This window comes from Triturus cristatus, chromosome 9 (assembly GCF_964204655.1).
Source record: "Triturus cristatus chromosome 9, aTriCri1.1, whole genome shotgun sequence".
Taxonomy (NCBI): domain Eukaryota; kingdom Metazoa; phylum Chordata; class Amphibia; order Caudata; family Salamandridae; genus Triturus; species Triturus cristatus.
This window is the reverse complement of record NC_140592.1, coordinates 614,604,073-614,625,697: the sequence shown is the minus strand read 5'-3', so window position 1 is coordinate 614,625,697 and position 21,625 is coordinate 614,604,073.

Genomic DNA, 21,625 nt, shown 5'->3' with positions numbered 1-21,625 from the left:
CTCGGAAACTGCACGGAAGAGTATGACCCCGGCCTCTTTCGGGCACTGAGGCAGCATCTGCGACACCGTATCCCACACAGAGTGGGTGTAACGGCCCAACAGACATGCAGTGTTTACCGACCGCAGCCCCAAGATGGCGGGAGAAAACATTTTATTCCCAAGGTGGTCCAGCTTTTTGGATGCCCTTTCCGGTGGTGTGGTAGGGAAGGCGCCTTTAGAAGTGGAGGCTTGAACCACTAAGCTCTCAAGGGTGGGGTGTTGGGAGAAGAAAGTAGTCACCCGGGGCCGGGCGGTGGCGTTGGGCAATCATCCTGTCCACAGGAGCCCCTGTATTGGGCCTGGACCACGTGCCCAAAAGGATGTCTGTGAGGGCTTCATTAAACAGCAGCAGGGGCTTCAAAGAGCTTGCTGCCGGTTCAAGGACCTCTGTCAGGAGGTTAGTCCGCAACACCACTGCGTATGACGCTCCCTCCTCCGTAGCCACGGTAGGAGGAGACAACATGCCAAGGTCTGGTGAGGTATCTAGACCACTGGCTTCCCCCAGTTCCTCTCGCCAGTCCGGTTCGTACACCAACTGGTCGGTTAAAGGGTCCCCAGACCCCTCCCAGCCCTCCTCACACTCCTCTTGCTGCCAATCTGGTCTCAAAGAGCGAGGGTAGAACAGGGGCACAAACGTACCCGCCGGATTTGGATCCGGCGTTGGTTGACGTCGGTCCGACTCCGTGTCTACCTTGAGGTGGAGGCCGGGGTCGACGTCGGCTGTGGACACAGCTGACGCCAGTGGCGGTCGTGGTGTTGGTGAAATCGGCGCCAGGGGAGGCGTAACGAGGTCGACCAGCACCAACCTGGATCCAGGCAGGATCCAAGGGGACCCTGCGGTGCCAAGGCCGAAGCCGCCGAAGGCCTACGGCTCCCAGCCGAGACGCGGGGCACGAAGGTGCGCCGGTGGAGTCGGACTACCCAAAGATGGTACGCATCGCTTTGTAAAACTGACGAAGCTGGGCAGGGGTCGGTCCCAGGAAGAAGGGGAAACCCAGAGCCGACCCTATGGGCTCCGCACGCGGAGCTGCAGGAGGGGCACAACCAGCATCCCTCGTCACGTCGGCTGATGGACGGGAGAAGTTGAAGATTGACGATGCTTCTTCGACTTCTTTTGTGCTTCGACTTACCTGACCCCGAGTGTGAAGACTTAGAGGATGAATGGTGGTGACCGGTCCCTCGACGTCCTCCGCGACTGGGACCTCGAACTGCACAAAGCCAACTGCCGGGCCTCGAGTATCTTTTAGGACTGCTCCCGCAAAGACTTCGGGGCCGCAGTCGGAGCACGACTTGGGGTCATGGTCGCGCTCCAGGCAGTAGAGGCACACGCTTTGGGGATCCGTCACCGACATCAGTCGGGTACAGGAAACGCAAGTCTTACAGCCAGGCATCCCTCCTGCACCAGGAATCGTGAGGACTAAAAAAACAACGAAGTAGACAAAAGTAGAGAAAAAAGCTCAGTCAAAAAAATGACTTGGGGTACCGCTCTATCTGGATCTGCGCTTGCTGGCATGGAAAAAGAAAGAACTGACGTCAGCGCGCGAGTGCAGCGTCTATTTAGCTACCGTGAAGTCATCCCGGCGACCACGATGACGAACGCGGAGTTAACCGACGCCACCTTCTGACACGCAGGGGTACTGCTGACGAAAAACTTTCCGTATCTAGTCTGACGCCTGGGGGTGATTCTAAGGTAAGGTATCTATAACTAACTGTTTCTTTCAGCTATATCTGTTTTCGTACAATCTGAAAAATGTGATGTAACCAAGTTGTTTTGTTATTCTTGCAGCCCTGAAGGACTGGTTTTCTTTCTGTGAAACACCTGTTGGCTGCCCAGGTGTTTTCTTTCTCTATGACCTATGAACTTCACAAATTGTATTTTTCGAGGAGGTCTGTATGGATGTGTAATTTTGGATACTGTTTCAATATTAATCACTCAATCCATACTGACTTAATGTATCCTGCATACAAAAGGTACATGTCTTAAGAATAAGACTAATAAATATATTTCAGATACTCTAGATTCAATTGCGAACTATACACTATATAAAACTACTCCACGTATTACATTACTAGTGTTTTAAAGCTTTAAGTCAAAGGGGAAAGTAGCTTAGTGGGTGGAGAGTGCAAGGGCTAGGTGTTCTGTTATCCCCTGTATTTATGTTCAAGTGATTAATCATTTGACTTGGTGTGTCTTTAGATTAACTCTTTTTGAAACTAACTTATTACATTTTTTGACTAAATAACTTCATACATTATCCACTTGTTGGCAATTTACCTTATATGATGACATTGATACACTGGCCCCTGAAGGATTATTGGGTTGCCCATCCACGAAGCAGTGCTCCTCCCAAAAAGGCAGCATGACCGGAGAACCGATTCTCATGTCATGACTTCTGGATAACATATTCTCCATACCCAATCAGGATCCACAAGAATAACTTGGGCCTGATCATTCCTGATCTTCTTGAGAACTCTGGGCAGGAGTGGTATCGGCAGAAAGGTGTACAAGAGGCCTGAGCTGTACTAGAGATGAAAAGCATCTCTGAGTGAGACTCACCTTGAAAACTCCAGTGTGCAGAAGTGCTGACATTACGCAATCTCGGTGGTGGCAAATAGATCTAACCAAGGTTCTCCCCAATCTCTGGAGAGACCTTGCACAATCTCCAGACGGAGCCGCTATTTGTGATGCTCTAGGCATCAACTGCAGAATTCGTACTCTGGTGTTCAGCGAGCACATCAGGTGTTGGACCACCAGGGAAATGCACAGACTTTACAGCCATGTTCAAAGACACAGGGCCTCTTCACACAGGACCCACGACCCCACATACCCTGCTTGTAGCAGTACCAAATGATGGTGGTGGTGTCTGTGAACACCTGAACTAGCCCCACCTAGTTGGAAGGAAGAACGGTTTTCAATGCCAATTGGATCCTTTTCAAATAAAGCAAGTTGATGTGGAGCTGTAACTCCCCCATAGACAACTTCTCCCAGATAGCTGCCCCAGCCTAGCAGTGACTCATCTGCAACTACAGTCAGCTCTGGTTGGGGAAGGATGAGGGGTCTGCTGTGGTCCGTCAGCCACCACTGCAGGTATTTTGCAGTTCCCTCTGATATCTGGACCAGGTCTGAGTGATTCCCTTGATTGCGTGCCCACTAGGACTTCAGGTCCCATTGCAGAGCCTGCATGTCAGTGGGTATTTGTTACCAGCAGGATGCAGGAGGCCATGAGGCCCAGCAAACTCGCCAAAATCCAGGATGGAGGATGAAATATCTCAATCATAGCCCAAATATCCTAAACCTGCAGTTGCGGAGTTGATACCAGAACTGCACTATATCTGGAGCATCTCAGGGGGAGTTAGGTGTGACTTTAGCATGTTTATAGTGAACCCCAGGTAATGCAGTACCTCATCCATTGTCTGGAGGTGGGAGGCGACTGCTTTGCGCGAGTCTGCCTTCAACAGCCAGTTGTCGAGGTAGGGGAGGACTGGACCTCCACGGGTGTGCTGCAACCACCACCATTACCTTGGTGAATACCCAACGGGTGTAAGTCCATAAGGGAGTACTGTGAACTGATAATGTTTCTGGCCCATTGAACCGCTGATAATGCCTGTGATTAGGCAGGATGGGAAAATGGAAATATGTAAGCCCAGTTCAACCATCCAGTATCCAGGGTCTAGGGCAGACCAAACCAGAGCTTACATGAGCATCTTGAATTTCTTAATTTTCAGGAAGAAATTGAGAGTGTGCAGGTCTAAAATAGGGCATAGGCCTCTGTCTTTCTTTGTCTGCAGAAAGTAGCCGGAATTGCATCCACTGCCTACTTTTGATGCCGGCAATCCCTTGGTAGCTCCTTTGGGAAACAGAGCCTGGCATGGCATCCAAATGCCACTGATGAGGCAATCGTTCTGCCAAGCGACTCGGTCGTATCCAGTCCGCAGTGAATGGTAAAGTTGGCTGTCATCTTCAATAGCTTGTGACGGGCACTTGTGCAACTGAATCGGAATGGTGCGGGTGTATCGGCCCAAAAGAAACGCGGTGTTCCCCAACCGTAGTGCAAGTCTAGAGGAAGAGAACATCCTCTTGCTAAAGGTGTCCAGCCTCTTGGATTTCCAATCTTGTGGTGTGGTAGAGAATGCACCAGGATTAACTTTGGTGGTGGAGGCCTGGATGATCAGGTTCTCTGGGGTGGGGTACTGGGTGAGGAAAGTTGGATCCCCAGGAGCAGGGTGATGGCGGCATGCAATTGTCCTACGCACAGGCGCCCCTGTGCAGGGCTTGGCCAAGACCCCAAGCAGGACATCAGTGAGGGCTTCATTAAAAGGGAGAAGGGGTTCTCAGGGAATGACATCAGCTAGAGCACGGCATTAGTCTTGACTGCCACCGAAGTCATCCGAAGGTCCAACTGCTCAGCTGACCTCCTCACCCCTATAGAGAAGGAGGCCTCTTCCTCCATAGCCACACTAGGAGAGACCAGACCAGTGTTGTGTTCAGACCAGATCAGCCAGTTCCTGATGCCAGTTATCAGTGGCCTCCTCAAGAGGGTTGTAACTACAAGGATCCTCTGGTCCTCCCTAATTATACCCCTCTTCAGGCCTGTCAAAAAAAGAAGCACTGGGTCTGACTTGGAAGTTCAAACTCTGGCCAGCACCAGATTCAGCGTCAGGCGATTCAGTACAGCTCCGTATTGAAGTCAGGTGTGATGATGGGGTCGGCGCTACCGCGAATGACGTCAATGCAACGGACTATGGGGAAGGTCACTGTCTCACGATTGGAGCAGTTCAGAAACTAGCATCAGATCCAGGGGGCCTGACTGGTGCCCAGGGCATACCAGCTAGTGGAAATCTAGTGGGCGCACCAGCCGAACTCATGGGGCCTGAACGAGCTCCAGAGGGACTGGCCCACCCAAAAATGAGGTGCATTTCTTCATAACTCACCAAGTTAGGTGAGGGGCGCTAAGGCTCAAGGGATCTCGGGATTGCGTGAACCAGACTCAGAGGCAGGCTCCACCTGGGTTTGGGGCCTAGCGTGACAGTGTTACAGCAGCTCTGCCAAAAATTCGGACCGGTGTGAAGTCAACTTAGACTTTTTGTGGGTCTTACCCGACAAGTTCAAATGTGAGGATGAGCACCTGGAATGACTGGAAATGGGCCGGGACCTTCCTTGTGACGAGGACCTGGAGCATTGTGGAGTTGAACGCCATCTGGCAACTAGGAGTTATAAGAAGCGCTTTCTCAGGTCCTTTGGGTTCCCACAAGTCTTGGAGTGCTAGTTCGGCTCTGAGCACCACAGTCAAACCAGATGGGGTTCTGTCACAGACATCGGTCTGTGACAGGAGCCAGAGGGCTTAAACCCCACTTGTTTCTTTGTGGACATCCCTCCCTACACATCGGGAGAAAAGTCTCAAAAAAAGCTTCTCAACAAAATGTTGATAAAGTCAGTCAATCAAGAAACTTTATTCGATTTTTTGTCACATAAAAAATCATAAAAGCATACACATACGTTTATAAAAATTGCCAATTAATTTTTGTTTTTCACTTATTCAAATCCATTTTTAAAAACGTTTTCAGAACTTCTATTAAAATGTTAATACACTTGTAAAATACCTCCCACATTTCATTGTTTTTAAAGGTGAATAAACCAAGAATGTGAAAAAAGCGTTATAAAAATTTCCCATAGATTTACAATTTTTCATACAAAAGATAAGAGAAGATTGAACCCTGATATGTACATTCTAAATTCTTAACAGTCTTCAGAAAAGAGGTTACAATACCACCCCACTGTTACAGTCAAAAGTGTCTAAGTCAAGTTGTTTTCTATTCTTAATAGTCTTCATAGAAGAAGTTACAATGTCACCTACTATTACAATCAATCAGAGGTGTCTAAGTCAAATTGTTTTCTACACTTGATTGATTTCTTCAAAAATAAAGCAACATTGCTTGTTAGACATTCATTATCTAAAAATTGAAGTGCAATAAAAGCTGGGCGGCATTGTCGCAAGCCCCATATTTTTAAAATGGGTTTTATCCACTTTTTTCTTAGATCCTGGTAAAATTTGCAAAACAACACAACATGTATCGTCGATTGAGTAGACATTGTCACACGGACAGTTCAATACGTTTTTAGACCAATCATTGACCGTTGGAAAACTAACCAACCTATGGAAAACATTTAACCTGAAGCGGGTAAGAACGAATCTGTCGTACCCTTTTAAGGTATATTGAAGGTATGGTTGAATGTTAAAAGAAACAATTATCAATAGATTTGATTGGACTGTAGATTTTGACACCTCGTTCACAAATCTAATGCTCTCCATATGCTGCATACACTGTTTTTTTAAGTCTTTTCCAGGGATGGCACAGATTGTCTGGGGGTTATAATAATATTCTGGTGTTCCAAGATCAATCATAAAATCCCTTATATATCTCATCCATCCTATCTCTAGGGTATGTTCTAGTTTTAAGCTATCTTGCAAAGCCAACTGATTGAATGTATTATTCGGTGATTTCCAAATCCGGTGCCTAAGACAACCGGTTGCACCTTTATAATATATGTAATGTATGGCTCGGTGTGACAAATAAAGGTAGATGTGGTTCTGGGCACTGCCAGTAAGTATCTAAGAAACGCATTTTCCACTTTCTGTATTTCTGATACGTTTCGATGGCCCCATAACCCTGCCCCATATGTTGCTACAGTTATACTCTTGCAGGGATTCTGCTTATGCACAGAACTATGCACAGGAAACCAGGACCTCAGTAAATTGTGGTGTACCAAAAACTCACCTCAGCATCCAGAACCCCTATCCGACCAGCATCAGTGTCCCATTCGTTATCCATATCATCCCAATGTATAGACAACCCAGAACAAGCGACTAAGAGTATTCTCAGGAATGGTGGGAATCGGAAATACCTGTTCGCTATTATACATATATCAATCCACAACAAAGGAATCAGAGACACAGTGAAGTTTAAAAGGTTTATTTTATAAACTACGTGTCCTAAGATGCAGTACTTTGGCTAACATAAGCAGACAAATGATTATAATCAAAACCATCAGCATTGTTACAATACCATAGAAAATGAAAGGAGAAATCATAGTCTAAATGACAGTGGCATACAGCCACCTTCCTTTCGCTAGTAAACTAATATTATTAGACTAGCAGAAGGTCTCTTAGGCTTGAATGGGGAACCCCATACCGTAAAGATCAGTTTTAGGTGGATCGCATCACAGGATCAGCTTTGCTCTGCGCCTGGAAATGTTCTTCTCCAGAATGTGTTTCAAACGCATGCAAACTGTAATATTAAAGGCTCTCGACATTCAGGTATTTGCAGCTGTGTGCATATTATGGCTAGAGAGTGGGCCGATCAACCTGGATTCAAAAACATACATTGTCTGGCTGCTCAAAGTGTTTTGCACACAATGTTCAGACCAAGGTCGCAGTGCACGTCTACGGAGGTGAACAACAGACGGTTCTCATGTGAAGCAAAGGCAAGCAAGCAGTTTCTCAAATAATAACATGTATCTGCAGTGTCGTGTGCAAAAGCAGCAAAAGTGGCAAGATGGCTTTCTAAAAGCTAACGCGCTTATGCTAACATAGCAATGTATGTGGACACCTTCACTACAATACATTTAGCTTTGTAGATCCTAATTATTCAGTTGGGGGCCTCTTACCCAATTTTTGTGAGAAATTTACAAGAGCTGTCGTGGTTCTTGTAAACAGAAGCTTCCTAATATTAATAGCTTGACCCCAAGAACCCTTGTCATCAATTATTATCCCTAAATAGGGGTAGGTGGAAGTAGTCGCCAACTTCTTCCCATTTAGAAAAATGTCCTTCTGCTTCTTACCACCCCTACCGCAATTCATTACATAGGTTTTTGAGACGTTTATTTGTAAACCTAGTTTCTTCATAAAAACATTCTAAGATTCTAGTGCTCGTTGCAACGCCAATGGGGTCCTAGCCATAATGACAGCGTCGTACGCATATAATAATACGGGTATTGGTCGGCTTTCCAGTTGGGGTAGGTCCTGGCACTCCTCTAACATTGTCTTTTCTAGGCCATTTGTGTATAATGTAAAGAGGAAAGGTGCCAGGACACACCCCTGTCTTACACCTCTCCACCTGGAATGATGTAGTGCATTCCCCGTTAAACCCATAACGGACGCAGGCTTTTGCGTTTGTATAAAGGGCTTTCAAAAAGTCAATTAAGAGGGCATCTACCCCCATTGTCACTAGAATACTCCACAATTTCTCGTGGGAAACACAATCGAAGGCGGCGGAAAGATCTACAAACGCCAGGTGTATTTTCCCCCTCCTTGCCTTCATATATTTGCCCATAAGTATAGACAAGTTAAGCCCTTGGTCAATTGTGCTCAACCCTTCCCTAAATCCAAACTGCAAATCCGAAAGTATATTCTTCTCCTCAGCCCATTTTTGTAGGCGATTAAGCAGTATCCTGCCGGCTACCTTCCCCAGTGAGTCCAATAAGGAGATGGGTCTGTAGCAGGCTGGATCCTGCCTATCTCCTTTTTTATAAATGGGGACCATAATAGAATCAGACCAAGTTTCGATTAGTCCCCTCATAGTGGCAGCGTTTAGGACGCGGGTTAACAGTGGAGCCCAGAGATCTGGGTTATGCTTATATATGTCCACAGGGACCCCATCAGGTCTGGGGGCCTTGCTTCCTTTGCTCGTGTTTAATACTGCTTGAACTTCTTTTAAGGTAAAGAGGACGTCTATTGGATAATTTACTACTTAGTTACCTATTGAGGGTATGATATCTTGTCTGTCTAGAAACACCTCTGCCTGTCCGAAAATTTTTGTAAAATGGTCCACCCACTGGTTTTCATCGATTGCTGTTTCAATTGAGGGCTTTCCTTCGGAACTAAAAAAAGGAGCTCTAACCACACGCCAGAAAGCCCTACTATCTTTTGCAGCACTGGCCCTATGCATATCCTCCCAGATGGATTATTTTATTTCCTTTTTCCGCAATTTTACCGTCTGATTGTAGGCCTTACTGCTCCGTTTTATTTCGGTCTTATCTTTGTTATTATTTTGTATTGGTTTTTTGAGTGCAAAATGGACTTTCGTGCATTCTGTGTTAAACCACCCCTTTTTCTTGGCAGTCCCCCTTTTTATCTCTACGTTCAGACTGTTTTTTATTTTTTCTGTTATATGTAAGAAACTTTTAAGAACCGTCTCCTGTGGGGTATTTTCATTTAAACAATTCATTATTAAATCCATTGCCTTCCCAACCACTATTCTTGTTATTTTGTCTGGATCAACCTTTTCCCACTTCAATGAGTAACCATTTACTTTATCGATCTCCAAATTAATACATGTTTGGTCCCGTTCTTTATTAGGATAACGTTTTAACTTTTTGCACAATATCGTAACTGTTAGTGGGAAGTGATCACCGATGGCTATTTTGTGCACTTTAAATCCTATTATGCTATGTGAAAAGTGATTCGAGGACAGAATGAAATCTATAGTAGAGATCAAGCCTCTCCCGTTAAAAATCTGTGAGAATGGGATGGGGGGTGAGACTAATGAGTTAACGAAGCCCAGATCTAACACAAATATGCTCTCGTTTAGAGCTTTGCCATAGACATTATGCGGGAAATGAAATAAATTGCAATTTTCCTCATCCACCAGACCACATGTTGAGTCGTTATTGTATGGACATATGTTGGTATTAAAATCCCCGCCCCATACAATCTGGGCAGTCCCCGAATTTGAATACTGGATTTTTTGCAATGCATGTCTTAGTTGGTTCACCGTATCTTCCACATTTTCCTTTGCAATGTTGTTATAAAAATTTACTATAATTACAGATTTATTACTATCCATATTCAGTGTCACAATTTGATAATTTGGTTCGGACGCTACAAAGGAAATTCTTTTTATTGAAATGTATATACTTAGGCCACCCTTTGGCCTCCCAAAATTGGATGTGGTGGCCGTTGTATGATAGGTTTTAAACCCGTCTATATGCATTTCTCTAAGAGCCCAAGTCTCCTGAAGACAAAGAATATCAGTTTTCCTAATAAAGTCTAAAAAGGGATCAATAGAAAGTTTAGATGATAGTCCCGCTATGTTCCAAAAAGTGATCTTTATCCTCCCCTCATTAACTGTTAGTATTCCTTGAGTAGGGCCCTCGTTTCCCAGTATTCTGACCTTTTTTAGTACGTAATTTGATCTCTCGTTGCTGTTAGGTAGTATACTGTGGTCAACATGTAGATCTGGTTTATTTTACCCCTTCCTTTGTATACTTTCATCGTGGCCTACTGTAAGTTCCTCTAAGTCCTTATAAGTAGATGCCAAATCCTTTCTCCTGTCATTCTTATAGTTAGTTAAGACAGATGTTACTGGATGACATAGTCAATCTAGTTCCTCTAAAGGGGATAATAATCTAAAACGATTTCTTACTGGTACATTATACGTGGGCCAAATGCTACTCTCAAACTGGCGTGGATTCTCTAATTCGGGAGGTGGGTGATAGAAATAACTTAGAGGTAATATGTTAATCCCTCCCACTAACATATTGTTTCCCCCTTCCCTCAAGATCATTTCCACTGTGATGTACGAAATGTTAATATCACACAATCACCAGCGAGACACTTATCTTTACCTACCCATCCCACCCTACGTGCCATTTTGAATTCTTCAAACAATCTGGTCGTAAGGCCTACTTTTGTACTTAGCCAGTGCAATGACTTATTTCTAAGTTTTTCACATGTCTCAGTGTCTTGCAGCCCTCGCTGCGGTACATTTGCGAGGACAACTGTATAGGGAGTGCAGGCTGGGGGTAAGTCCAAATGGCTTGATTCTTGCAGGTAGAGGCTTTCGGGTTGCATTGTTTTTAGTTGGTCTTGAGGTAGAGGTTTTAGATTTAAGTTTTTAGATGGAACAAATGTTGGTACAGCAAGCGATTTAATATGACATGTATTTACGTTGCTTCGCGTGTCCCTGACCTGATCTTCTCTCGGTTGGTTCCTTTCTGGCTCCCTATAACTACTCACTTCATTCTTATTATGTTGTATTGTTGTGGTCTAGCTTCTTCTTTCCTAACTGGAAATCTTTCTAGACGAGCCTCTACCTGGCTTAATCTGTCTTCAATATTCGTAAGCGCACCTCTTAAATAAGTCTCTAAGCTTTTTATTGCTATGGCCGTATTACCCACATCATCATCCCTCTTGCTTGTCTTTAATTTTTTCTCCATGCTCGGGAATGTTCCTTGCAGCGGCTAGTTTTAATCCCGCGGTTTTATTCTCTGATCCATTTTGCTTGTCAGATGTTACTCTTCCTGCTATTTTTTTTCTTGCTGTTATCAGTTTCCCTGTTATTTCTACCTCATCTCTTTTTTCCATGGATTTCTTAGCTAGCGTTTTTTTCCTTTTTTGTGGGGGGAGGTAGTTAACTCGGGATCGCTAATTATTGTTTCATCTATTGCCCCTTGAATACAGCCATTCGCTGGTATAATGGCCATTAAATCATCGCTTAGTGAGATTGCCTGAGCGTAAATTGTATTTTCTGAGTTCTCTATTACTACTGGTGTACCTGCAGCTAATGTCTGCCCTACAGATGTAATCTGCTTCTCAATTGCTCCCATCACCCCAGTCAGATAGGTCAACAGTGTTTGTTTTTTGGGCTTTTTAACATTCTTTCCAGTCAATGGATAATTTGTTTGTGGTTTTCTTTTGCCCATTTTGATTTGTTTACTGCCAGTTCCCTAGGTGCTTCACTTTGCGTTCGGCGACCCTGTGATATGGTCAATATTATTCTAAGAAGTTCAAACCCCGTTTCTCATAGGTCAAAATGCCTGGAGAATAATTCACCTTATATGGCATACAGTTCAATAACACACAGGACAAAAATATTGATCAATCCCACCGCCTTATGTATACTTATAAAGTTCCTACCACATGTCCATGGGGAAACACCTCCAGAGTTCTCTCGTTAATATCCAAGAGAGTAGGCCCAGCCCGGCCTTTAACGGCCCCTGACAGGCAAGGACTGGCCCGCCCTTGGCCCGGGCACGGCCTGGGCGCAGCCCGCGGCGCTTTTAGTGCGACAGCGGCAGATGTCTCCTCCCTTCTGGGAGTAGAGCAGCCTGGTACTGGGAGTCCTCAAAAAGTGCTGGTGCAGGCAGTAATGGTCAGCGCGTCCCGCGCCACGCTGGTGTGCGGCGCTTTTAGCGCGACAGCGAAAGATGTCTCCTCCCTCCTGGGAGTAGAGCAGCCTGGTACTGGAAGTCCTCAAAAAGTGCTGGTGCAGGCAGTAATGGTCAGTGCGTCCCACTGGTGTGCGGCGCTTTTAGCGCGGCAGATGTCTCCTCCTTCCTGGGAGTAGAGCAGCCTGGTACTGGGAATCCTCAAAAAGTGCTGGTGCAGGCAATAATGGTCAGCGCGTCTCCTGTACTATTGCTTTGCAACTCAGAAATCTGGGTCTGCCAAATTTAAAAGCTTATCTTTTAGTATTCTCATATATTTCCTAAGTTACATACAATTTTAGAAATATTTCAAAAACATAATCTTCTCAACTGTTTAAGAATAGCACACGTTTAGAAAATCACTGTTAAGATCTCTATAAATTCTGAAAGCATCGCCCTTTCAAGATGGCAGCAACAGCCAATAAAGTCAGTCAAAAAATGACTGGAGGTAGCACTGTGGATCTGTGCTGATTGTCGCATATATACACCATGTGCATTTTGAGCGGATACACTCACACTGTTGAGATTTGGTCGCGCAAGTGCTCGTCACAGGATATTGCAGATGGCAGCAACATTTACCATTTGCTGCGGATTGGATATGACAGACTCGCTAGGCAGAGCGATTGAGTACTCAATGGCCCTACGCACATCACTTACAATGTGGGCAACACTGACACAGAGCCAAACACCACCACCTACCGATGCACAGGGGTACTGCTCAAAAAGTAATTGAACCAAGTCTTAAGCCTGGGGAATTATTCTAAGATAGGAAATCTACAGCTAGAATTCTCTATCAAGTATAACGTTACTGAAGGTAACTAACTTTTTTTCTGGCTCCTTCTTACCTGCAGATTCCTACCTTCTTTAATATATTCCCAACCAATACCCACCTACAGGATGTAAGACCTTGATGGATGCTTATACCAGAAACTTCTGTAGCACAGATTGGGCTAAATTCCCATTCATTGTCACCTCCGAATCCAGATTATAATGCTTGGCAAGAGTGTGGATAGCCAAGGCAGTTGTTGAAAGCTTGGCTCAAGTGGAGTGTACCCTAATGCACTCCAGTATTTCTTTTTGCACCATGGCGTAGCAGATTTTAATGCACCAAAAAAGCCATCAAGAAAAGGTCCTTTTTTGCTGCCTACATAGTCTACGAAGAGCTAGTCATCCTCACAGAAGTACTTTGTGCGGTCAATAGGAAATCTCACTGTTCTTTTTGGATCCAGCCTGTGATATCTCTTGATAGGTACGGATGTCCCCATTGTCCTGACGACCATATCCGTAATATCTGGGCAAGACAGAATACCTTGCCCGGATGCTGCTTATTTGGCCCTGACCCGGTCATGAAAAGGGGCCTATAATTCCCGAGGATGATGAACGATTAGCGACCAGCATACTTACCAAAGTACATGCATATAGGGTCCAAGCAGACACATGGCATTAGGCGATTTGAAGACCAGGCTCCTGGCTGCAGGGGCTTTTTGGCCCAAGCTTCAATCCATTTTGACTCCTATGCCAGGAGTCAGAAAGGGCTTCTGAATGGGAACAAAAGCTCAGATGTGTCTGGCCCAACTAGTAAGATTTCCAAAAGGACATTTGTCTTACCCTACATAGAGGGCAGCTTTAGGTCTGAGTCCTCAGCTGCTTGTCATATTTCCACAGCAAATGATGCACTGTCTTCAGTTGAGAATTAAAAATGGTGAGTTCATACTTGCATCAGGGAAAGTGTCAAATGTGATTGGCCTCTTGTAGATCCATGTAAATACTGTTACCATCATAATGAGGGGGTAAATCATCCCCATCCCACCATAATCATTACCGTGTCTGGGTGGTAACAAGCAATGGTCAGAAGCAGAGCCAAAAAGATATTTGTTCTCTGATGGCGCTTCGGCTCTATTAGGGGCACAGTATCAGAATCAGGCTCCATAATGACCAGTTGCTTAAGGTGCTATCCTTCTTTTACTTCCTATAATTTACAGCTTTGTACCCCCCCAGCCCCGGAATCCATATACCTTGCTTTCCAAGAAGCTGCTCCGCAGCTTAGGGGAACCGTGCCACCAGCTTGCTAGTTAAAGACACACAAATGAAGGATGGAATGCGGAACGAATCAAAACATTCACCCCCAGCAAAGAGATCTGGGTTAAACCCATCGTTCTTTTGCTCACCATGCCACCCTAGTTAAGACCCAGCCATATGCGAATCCATCTTGACCCTACACCTCATGGGAACGGTCCAGCCCAAACTGCCAAGCCAGGTCTTCCCTGGACCCAAATGTTTTGCATTTGCACACTCGAGTGGGAAGGGTATGCCCAGGCGTGGGTCCCTTGCTCTCCATGCCACTGGAGTCAAGCTAGCTTGGCTGATGAGGGGTGAAACCCCGAAACCGGTACCAGGATGCTGGTTTACGGGTTCAGGGAGGACCTAGCCTGGCAGATCGAGCTGGACTGTTGCCATGGGAATCAGGGTCAAGACTGATTTGCATATGGCTGGGTTTTAACTGGAATGGCATGGGGAGCAAAACGATTTCAGACCCTGAACTCTGTACTGGGGTGAATGTTTGAAATTGTTCAGCATTCAGTCCATCAGTTGTTCTTTTTGCACCGGATTGCTAGTTGGCATAGTTAATGGGTGGCCCTATGACATTAAATATTGTCTTTGAACCTCCAACTATCATTGTTGATTAATAAAAACATTCTTGCTTTTGCTTCGTCTTGCGCTGACCCAAGAATTTCAGTTCTAGCTGTACATTGTGAATACCCTCAGCAGTCCCTCTTAATACTGGCCCGTGTTCTTAAAAATAAAAAAAAACACTGTCTGACTCCTAGTCCATTATTCCTAGCTGTAGTATGCAGGTAAACTGCCTGCTTTGAACATGTTAATATTTGTGAGTGTGAGAAGCAGCTCAGTACTAAGAGATAGCTGTATGTATTATTTTGACCAAATCTATTTAGATTTCATGAGTTACGGTTTGAATGATCCCCTTGTCAGCATTTTTTCATTTGGTTTATAGTTATGCAACTTCCCATGGGGTTACTGAGTTGCCCTTGTTTACTGCATCAGCTGTGCGTGGTCTGCATAAATCGCTGTGATGATGAAGGAGTGGGGGGGGGGGGGGGGGGGGGAGGGTGGAGAGGGGGTGAACAACCGGTGGGGACAAAATGAAAGACAGCGCATAGCTCCTTTGGAGGGTTTGAAAAACTTGGTCTAATGTGATGGACTTCCAGATTGGGGGAAATATTGTATCCTGCCCCCTATCAACTGATCGTGGCCTTGAGAGGGCAAATAAAAGTTGCTTGTGGTCTGCTGCAACAGGAGGAAGAGTTGGACGATTGCTGTGCCTGCAGAGCAAACAGCCTCACTTACCAGCCGCCCTCTGTTGGTGCAATTTTCTGGCCCGGGACAATAACCACAAACATAGAGCTGTAGCGCAACTATCTTCGAATCGCTCGAGCGCAGAGTCAACTTTTTCTCCAAACCATTAAATTGCATGTCTATAAGGAACACTTGGAGAGCCCCATAAAACCTGCCTTACCACATCCAGGTGTCTCTTTTAAGCACTACACTAGTGCCAATAGCTTGGCGTACACAGTCTTTGGTTTCCAGGCCTGCATGTAATCTACTTTAATGCTTCCTGTCCGTCTTGGCAGTGAGGTCCTGAATTTTTCTGGAATACCCGGCACAATTTTACCGCCATTGATAATTATTGGTGTACCTGCTTAGAACGTACACTGCATTCAGAGAATGTATAGCTAGTCTAGCCGCGAAAAAAAAAATTGTACCATAGATGTCTCAACCCCATTTTTGCTGGTACCTGGGGAGTTTAGTGGAAAACCATTTGGATTGACTTTACTTATGATTGCCTACATCATAAGGCTTTCAGGCGTTGGGTATCTTGTCAGAAAGTTAGAGTCACCAGGGGCTGGCTGGCCTGTGCCGTCTGACTAAAGGGAACAATGGCTTAGATGAGTCGCCATGGGAGTGTCTGTAAGGGCTTTGTTAAATAATAGTGGTAGTGGTTCAGACAAGGTGGGCCCTGGCTGAATAATTTCCGTCAATAAATTGTCTTTATTTTCTAGATTATGCAACTCCAAATCTAGTACTTTTGCTGCACTTCTCACCACTACAGCAAGAGAGACTGACTTTCTTTGGTCGACCAGATAGTGAGTCCCGCTATCTCTGGTGAAGTATTTAGCCCACTTGCATTCTTCAAATTGAAGTACAGACCTTAATCATCTAATAAGGGGGGGCAGATTGTCTCCCTCCTAGCTATCATCAGTTTTGTGAGGGAAATAAGATATTTACCAGACTGCATCGGAGTCAGAGCTTAGGAGGGCCTTTAGCCTCTCATACTAATGGCATTGAGAGACATCTCGAGACTGAAGGTCTAACTATACAACAACAAGTTGCATTTTTGTTATTTCAGAGTGCAACAAAGGCGAGGTGCGAGACGATGTTGGTTCAGTGTCGGAGACCTGTGGTTGTGATTGGCTCCGACAGATCTGGATCAGCTTTGGTTATGTGAACAAGGGGCCAAGGCTGCAGTTGGGGGAAGGGCCCACCGGCAGAAGTCCAGCTAGAGGCCCCTTTGTTCTTTGGGGCCGGAAGGCACACCAGAGGGAGCCAGTAGCGCCTGGGAATTTTTCAGCATGGCCTCCTTGAAGGCTGCTATTTGCTGGCTTGATCAGGGCCAGGGAACTCTGCGGTGTGCTGGGAGGAAATGCAGGAATTCCTTGGAGCAGGACTTTTTGTGTGTCGCTTTTGTTACTCTTGCCAGATTTCAAGTGGCAGAATGGTGACGAGTCCCACTTGACTTTATTGCACTTATGGCGCTTTTTCGACTTTTCCAGAAGACTTCAAGCAGGAACAAGACTTTGAATAAGTCTGACCTCATGACTATGACGGAGAACAGGCTCGCAACTCGGAGCTGGACATCTGTTTACAATGCAACATATTTATATGATCAATGACGTAAAGTTTGCCTCCTTCTCCATGATTGTCTTATGGTGCACAACGGTGCACTAATAGCATGACTTAAGGTTGTAACCGAAGTCTAAGGATCATAGGAATTGCATTGTGGGTCTGTGACCGACATCAGTGTTGTCTTGCAGTCACAGCACAGTTTAAACTCTGTTGTTTTTGGGAGAGTCATCTTCACTCTGGATAACTTTGGAGTCGTTAGATAAAGGCGGGGTGCAAGACTTAGAACACGTGTTATTCGTTTGCCCAAACGTGAATGTCATAGAAACTAGAAAGAGATTTTTAAAAACAATTAGAACAAAATGTAAAATTAACTCTGATCAGAACCTGCTTTCTCTCTGTATGGCACCGTCCAATGAATTCATGTGTATTAATATGTTTACATTTTTTAAATAATTTTTAACTTTGTATTAGAATGACAATTTTTCTATCCAAATGTAATTTTTAAATATTTGTTGTTCTCAGTCGAGAACTAAATCAAATAAACCTAAACTTGTGAAACTTGTTGGAGTCGTTAGAATTTCGACAACGTTGGGAGTGGAGCTCTGAATCCAGGTTTAAGGGCAAAGAAAAAAGTAACTGATGAACAAGTTTTTTACATTTGACAATGCATTATCTGGTAGAGACTATCTAACCACAGATTCCATACCTTAGAATAATCCCCAGGTGTCAGACTGGATCTGGATATTTTTTGTGCTCCCGTAGGCAACGTCTCCATGTGCTGTCATCTTCGCCGGTGATGTGTACAGTGCCTATATAGGCGTCATCCCAGCGCACTGACATCAGTTTCTTTTAGTGACTTTCCATGCCAGAATGCAGAACCACAAAGAACACTGACCACTGGTGTGTGACAATAGAGCCCTGAAATGGGAATAACCTGTATCTAAAAATCCATTCCCAGATGGAGAGGATGGGTGAGTAATTATAGAAACTGTAGCTGGATGGTCTCTACCACATAAGGTGTTACCAAAAGTGAGTAACATGTTCATCTGTTAGAGACTACTAGAAGCAGATTACTTACCTTAGAATAGATACGCAAGCAATGCCTCCTCCTCAGAGGGTCCGCAAACTCTATTTAGACTAGAAAGTCCTGCAGGACCGAACAGGCAAAATGCACATCCTGATGGACCGGACTTTCCAGGCAGTAGTGCTTAGTGAATGTGTGTAGTGAGGCCCATGTTGCTGCTTGGCAGATGTCAAGGACCAAAACTCTGCATGCTAACGCAGTGGTCGCACCATTTGCTCTGGTGGAATGAGCAGGCAAGCCCTTTTTCCGGCACGGCCATCCCTTTCTTGGCTCTGAAATACCCACGAAGAGTTGATCGTCCACCCAAAATGGTTTTGTGCGGTCAAGGTAGCACAACAATGCTCTTTTTAGGTCCTCTCCTCTTCCTTAGAGGGTTGAGGCAGACTGTAGGTGATGAAAGAGGATACGTGGAAAGGGGTGACCACCTTCGGCAAAAAGAATGCTCAAGTACGAAGGACCAGTTTGTTTGGGAAAAAAGAGAGGTACGGAGGCTGAGATGACAGCACCTGCACTTCACTGACCCTCCGGGCAGATGTAATTGCCACCAGAAAGGCCTCTTTGATGATAAAAAGCCTATGATGGCAGGTATGAAGCAGCTCAAAGGGAGCGCACATTAGAAAGGTAAGAAGGTCCCATTGAGGAATAACGAAGGGAGCTGGGGAAAAGTGCTGCAAAGCTGTAAGGAACCTATTTACAATAAGGGACTTGAAGAGGGAGGGCTGATCTGGCAGCCGTAGAAAGGCGAAGAGACCAGACAAATAACCCTGCAGTGTGCCGAATGCACAGCCCTGCTGGGGCAGGCTACAGATAAACATAAGAATTTGGGGAAGGGGTGCAGATAAAAGGTCAACCTGTTTGGTGGTACACCATTCCACAAAGTTCTTCCAACATCCAGCACATACTGTCTTGTTGAAAGAACACAGAGTTGCCGAGAACATTACAGACTTTTGGAGGGAAAGACGAAAACTGTCAACTATCACCGCTCAATCTCCATGCATGAAGGCAGAGTGTTGACAAGTTCGGTGGAGAACCCTCCAATGCTGTTGTGACAGAAGATCCTCCTGAAGGGGCAGCCTGATCGGAGGAGCAATGGGCATACTCACAACCTCAGGATACCAGACTCTTCGAGCCCAGTCTGGATTAGTGGAAGGGTGTACGGGAGGCCAAAGTTCCGCTCAAGACCAAAAGCGTCTGAGTGAGAGCCGCCTTGGACACTCCAACACACAGAACTGCTAACATTGCACCTCTCTGCGGTGGTGAACAGATCTAACTAAGGCTCCTCCTACTGTTGAAAGAGATGCCATTTGTGATCCGCCTGGCATCTTCGGCTGAGTTCATCTGCCCTGGCGGTCAGAGAGTCCACCGTGTTGAACCAAAAGGGAAATGCCCCAACATTCTTGCTATGTCCAGAGGCACAGATTCTCCTGACAAGAGAATCCACAACCCCATCTTGCCCTGCTTGTTTCATTACCGCATAGCAGTGGTGTTGTCCGTGAACACCTTGATGGAAGGTAGAAAGGCTTTCAATCCTAACATGATCATACGGAGTTCCAACAGGTCGATGTGGAGTCTGGATTCCGCCGGAGAACAGAGTCCTCTCATCACCACCTCTCCCAGATGGTGGCCCGTTCCCAGGAGTGGCGCATCTGTCATTACCGTCAGATCTGTTTGGGGAATGAAGAGGAGTCTGCCGCTGACCCAATCGTGGTCTGCAGATCTTTTGGAGTGCCCTCAGAGATCTGCAACATGTTGGAGAGATTCCTGTGAAACTGCGCCCACTGAAACTTCAGGTCCCACTGCAGAGCCCGCATATGCCAATGGGCATGCGTCACAAGCAGGATGCAGGAGGCCATGAATCTCAGCAGCCTCAGAGTCAGTCTCATCGAAACCCAGGATACAGGTTGAAAATATTGGTATCAAAGCCTGAATATCTTGGAGACTGTTCGGGAGGAGAAGCCCAAAACTGCAGTGTCCAGAACATCTTTGATGCAAGGAAGCATCTGAGAAAAGATCAGGTGTGACTTTGGCACGTTGACAGTGAGCCCCCACCATGTGCAGAAGGTTCGCAGTAGTCTGAAGGTGGAAGATGATCAAGTGAGGCAAGCTCGCCTTCAACAGCCAGTTGTTGAAATAGGGAAAGACTAGTATCTCTGATCTCTGCAGACAAGCTGCAACCACTGAGGGTTGCTGGTAAGACCAAAGGCGAGCATGGCAAACTGAAAGTTCTCCTGGCTTACGGTGAGCCACACTTAACTTCTGTGGGCAGGCAGGACAGGAATGTGGAAGTATGCGTTCTGCAAGTCCAATGCTACCATGCAGTCTTCCGGGTCCAGGGCAGACAGAGATTAAGCGAGTGTGACCATTTTGAATTTCTCCTTTATCAGGAAGAAATTGAGAGGGTGCAGATCTAGGATAGGACGAAGGCCTCCGTCCTTCTTAAGCACCAGAAGTTAGCAGGAATAATAATCATGACCTACTTCAGATGCCAGCACCCTCTCTATGGCTCCCTTGGTAAAGAGAGCGGTCTTTTCCTGGCGGCGTAATGTGATGTGGTCATCCGTTAGCCTGTGAAAAGAGGGTGATGAGGGTAGAGTGGTAGTCACAGGGGGAGGGAGTAGCCATTTTGGACAATCTGGAGAAACCTGCTATCAGATGTTATTGAGCTCCAGTGGTACAGATGATGGCGTGTCCTGCCTCCCACTGGATGCCCATTACGGTCACAGAGGCTTGGAGGGTGGGGTTGCCAGGGTTGGGGGTCAGGTGGTGTAGGGGGCTGATGTGGTGGTGTGTGACTGGCCCAACCTCTGGCCACCTGATCCACGAGGTCAGTGGGTACCAGGTCTTCAACCACGCAATAGCCGGGAAGCCTGTGGGCCGCGGTGGCTGGGCAGGTATAGACACAGCTGGAAGGCCAGTCCGCAATCATGAAAGGAGTGAAAGGTGGACAGGGGTTGGCGAGGGGCCATCGAAAGGCCCAAGAACCTGGCTGAAGCCCTGCTGGCTTTGAAGTGCTCCAGCACCGAGTTTGCCTTATTACCAAAGAGGCAGTAGCCATTGAAGTGCATGTCCATAAGAAAGGCATGGACATGCCCCGAAAGGCCAGTGCTTCTCAACCAGACATGGCACCAAGGGCCACCAAAGATGAAACTGCTCTGCCTAGTGAGCGGTCATATCAAGCACACAGCTTATGGTGAGCATAGCTGCGTCTCTCCCAGCAATAACTTGGGAGAGTATGGCTCGGGCCTCCTCCGAGACAACAGGCAGCACTAAGCTCCTTGAGTTAGGGTGCTGGGTGAGGAAATTGGTGTCCCCTTGGGCGATGAAGGTGGCAATTGTCCTATTTAAGGAGCCCCTGTGAAGGGCTTGGACCAGGC